Genomic DNA, 4779 nt, shown 5'->3' on the forward strand with positions numbered 1-4779 from the left:
TGATCAAGCACCGAAAGCACGACACCTCCGAGTTCTTTCACACGTTCAGCTCGATGACGTCCCTCGAACTCCGATCCAGACGAGTGTCGAGGGAGAGTCCCGTCAGCACGACGGGGTGGTGACGACGATGATGTTCTACCATCACAGGGCTTCGCCTAAGCACCTCTATGATATTATCGAGGAGGACTATGGTGGAGGGGGGCACCGCACACGGCTAAGAGATCAATGATCAATTATTGTGTCTATGGGGTGCCCCCCTGCCCACGTATATAAAGGAGCAAGGGGGGAGGCGGCCGGCCTAGGAGGAGGGCGCGCCAAGGGGGGAGTCCTACTCCCACCGGGAGTAGGACTCCTCCTTTCCTTGTGGGAGTAGGAGAAGGGAAGGGAGAAGGAGAAGGAAGGAAGGGGGCGCCCCCCTCCCTAATCCAATTCGGACTAGTCCATGGGGAGGGGTGCGGCCACCCTTTGGGGCCTTTCTCTCCTTTCCTGTATGGCCCATTAAGGCCCAATACGAATTCCCGTAACTCTCCGGTACTCCGAAAAATACCCGAATCACTCGGAACCTTTCCGATGTTCGAATATAGTCGTCTAATATATCGATCTTTACGTCTCGACCATTTCGAGACTCCTCGTCATGTCTCCGATCTCATCCGGGACTCCGAACTCCTTCGGTACATCAAAACACATATTGTACGGGTTCGAGAACTATGTAGACATGACCGAGACACGTCTCCGGTCAATAACCAATAGCGGAACTTGGATGCTCATATTGGCTCCTACATATTCTACGAAGATCTTTATCTGTCAAACCGCATAACAACATACGTTGTTCCCTTTGTCATCGGTATGTTACTTGCCCGAGATTCGATCGTCGGTATCTCAATACCTAGTTCAATCTCGTTACCGGCAAGTCTCTTTACTCGTTACGTAATGCATCATCCCGTAACTAACTCATTAGCTACATTGCTTGCAAGGCTTATAGTGATGTGCATTACCGAGAGGGCCCAGAGATACCTCTCCGACAATCGGAGTGACAAATCCTAATCTCGAAATACGTCAACTCAACAAGTACTTTCGGAGACACCTGTAGAGCACCTTTATAATCACCTAGTTACGTTGTGACGTTTGGTAGCACACAAAGTGGTCCTCCGGTAAACAGGAGTTACATAATCTCATAGTCATAGGAACATGTATAAGTCATGAAGAAAGCAATAGCAACATACTAAATGATCAAGTGCTAAGCTAACGGAATGGGTCAAGTCAATCACATCATTCTCCTAATGATGTGATCCCGTTAATCAAATGACAACTCATGTCTATGGTTAGGAAACTTAACCATCTTTGATTCACGAGCTAGTCAAGTAGAGGCATACTAGTGACACTCTGTTTGTCTATGTATTCACAGATGTATTATGTTCTGGTTAATACAATTCTAGCATGAATAATAAACATTTATGATGATATAAGAAAATAAATAATAACTTTATTACTGCCTCTAGGGCATATTTCCTTCAGCTATTAGTGACTAAGAGCACCTATAATCGGATACACCAAATCCGGCCCCTCAAATGTCCGTGGACAATGACCGATCACACCTTAATTTTTCATTTCCAAATTTAGGTATGTCAATTAGCAAACCCCAAATCCATATTCACATGCATCATAAACTTTCAATATAGCCGGATGTCCGACTACTACATTAGTACATGCCATCAGATTACCAAGATCTGGCACTGCAAATATACCAAGCTATGTGCAAAGATCATTCATGGTTGCCCTTTGCCGGCGCCCTTGGCGTCTTTCTCACGAAAGTAGCACTCGAAGGCGCAGTATGGGTCAAGCCGGATCTTCCTCCTCACCGGAGTTGTCCGCCCCATCACTATCCTCATATCCTCTATTGGGAGAAGGGGGAGGAGTGGGAAGTCCAAACATTGCATGGACCGCTTGATCGGGCTTGCTCTCGGGGCGAGGGTGCTCATATTCCTCCTTTGCCACTTATTGACGATGCAGGCACGGATGGCTTCGTCTTCTGCGATAGCACGCACCGCCGCCTCCGCCTTCGCCACATCGGTAGCGAGGAAGACCTCGTGCTCCCGCGCCCTTTTCTTGTTACGACGTGCACATCGGTCCCTTAACACTCATACGATGGCAAAACAGAGATGGCAGATGAACCTCGAGCCTTCAACCCCGACGGATCCAAGCTCTAGTTGCGCCGATACAATGGATTTGTGCCAAATAGATTCTAAAATCGGTCGGGGCACACTCCTCCTGGGAGCGGCGAAGGGCCATAGCCTCCTTCGGCCCGCATGGGACGACGACCCAGTCAGCGGATCGGGAGTGGTCGTAGTTAGATCCGATGTCCGCTATGATGAAGAGGGTCAGCGATAGCCGGAAGGGAGCCTGGGGGCAGAGCGGAGTGGCTGGGTTTGGTCCGGAGAGCAGATGGGGACGAATATATGTGGTGTCGGGGTGGACCGGCGTGGGTCGGATTCGACGTGGCGGACGCGCCCAGGCCTCTCTATATCCGCCCAATTTTGGGTTGGATATCCTTTTTACCGGTTAGTGATCGGGACATCTATCGGGCATTTAGGGGGGTTTGGGAAGTACACTTATAGATGCTCTAATAACTTAACAAGTAAGTAGATTAATCTATCAAGTACAGACATAAAAAAATGTTGTTAAAATGCATCAATATGAAATCTAGTTTCGAAAATCTCATCTCAAAGAAACCATATACTCCCTCCGTAAACTAATATAAAAGCATTTAGAATACTAAAATAGTGATCTAAACGCTCTTATATTAGTTTACAGAGGGAGTACATGTAAAAAGGATCGTCAATGGGTTTAGCGGTTTAAGGGATAAATCAAGAGACGGGCCATTGCAAGCAATTGAACATTTGGACTGCACAGCATTAGTTGTATTTTTACATCAAGTTTATGACTCCACAATATATGTAAGACTGAATATGTCATCCTTCTTTCGTCCTCCTCCAACTGTTCTTGTTCCCACGAAGTTGACTTCTAAATTACAAATTCAGTCAAACTTACATACAACTACTGTGCTAGACCGAATCTTTTGATGCACGGGATTGAAAGAATTGTCAATTACATCTATCAACACCATAATCTGCAATTTAATGTGGAACAATTTACATTGTACCAAGATCTAATCTGGTTTACGATCCAGAAGCAGCAATCGATCACGGTGACTAGCCGCTGAGGAGCCTCTGGTACCCCTGCGGCGGCCGGGGTACGAGCGATGAGCAGCCGCGACTCTGCTCGACATTGGAGAGCCACTTCTTGGCAGTGCGAAGCAGCCCCGACCGATGCCGCCTCTGCTGCTCGATCTCGATGGCGTCTCTAAGGCGGAGCTCCACCGTGTCGCGCAACGAGGCGTCGTGCGGGCAGGTCTTCACGGCCCGTGCCGCCACGGTGCGCGCGCGCCTGGCGTCCCCGTGACGGAGCTCGAACGCGAGGTACGCGCACCAGTAGTCGCCGTACTCGTCGGCGGTGGTGCCGTCGTCGTCCTTGCGGAGGTTTCCATCCTTGGCGCAGACGGTGCCCCACTCCTCGAAGAGCCACCGGGCAACGCCGACGCCGCCGCCGCCGTCCATCTCCATGGCGATCCACGTCCTGTAGACAGACGCGTAGTCCTTGACGCAGGAGAGGGCGCCGCGGAGCAGCTGGGCCGCCTCCTTCATGTCGCCGTCGATCCTACGCATCTCCCGCGCCGTCTCGCACCATCGCAGCGCCTGGGCGCGCGCGGGCTTGGTGGCGTCCAAGAACTCGTAGACGCTCTGCCGCCGTCGCCGCTGGGCCTCGTCGAGTACAGCCATCCCCATCGCCTGGACGAAGGGAAGCAGATGCGCCCTGGATGGATCCCTGGTCAATGTCTAGCAATTGGGGCGAATAGCAGCGCGAGGGCGGCAATTTGTAAGGGGATTCCAGTTCCACCCCAGCTCGTCTTCGGAGACGAACCCAGGCTGCTGAATCCTCTTTGGATTCTGTGGATTCACGTCTCTGTTGCCGAGATGGATCGAAACATATTTGGACGGCTCTGATCATAAACCAGGATTATATAGTGAATCAATAGAAGTTCATCTCTGAGATCGAGAACTCTCACAGCGTGTTTGGCAGCTGAATGGGAGTTTAGGAGGGGGAGTTTGTGAAGGGATTAGACTTGGAAAGTAGAGTTTTAGTCCCAATCTCATGTTTGGTGTGTGGTGGGAATTATCAGTGGAAATTCAACAGGGAGTTATTTTCCTTTGTTTGGTTCATGGGTATAGGAATGGGAATTGTTCTATGAGATGGGCAAATGAGTGTTACTGTTAAACAGGTCTGAAGAAAAAAATACTCATATTTTTAATTTATTTGTTCCACACGGAACAGAGAAAATGTTAAAGCTACAACGTTGCATTTGATCAGTATACTTACATACATACAAAATATGAGAAGATATCAGGTCAAAAAGGAGATACCAGATAATGGAATTTAACATGAATGTACTTCCTACATTTATATAATATATACCCCTCACATATGAAGTCATCAAATCTGTAGCAGCTATCAAGACTTGTTTGATTGTAAAACTGAACTTAAAAAGTACAGGAAGCATGAGGCATAAAGGTATACAAATGCAAGTGCTATATGAGGCAAATTTGACTATTTTGACCTATGGACGAAATCAATTCACGGAATGAACTGACCGTGAAACTATTTCACAGCCCTAACCTTTTTGTGTAGCGCCCGCCACGACGGCGCCACACCCTACTGTGCAGC

Source organism: Triticum dicoccoides, chromosome 4B (genome assembly GCF_002162155.2).
Source record: "Triticum dicoccoides isolate Atlit2015 ecotype Zavitan chromosome 4B, WEW_v2.0, whole genome shotgun sequence".
NCBI lineage: Eukaryota > Viridiplantae > Streptophyta > Magnoliopsida > Poales > Poaceae > Triticum > Triticum dicoccoides.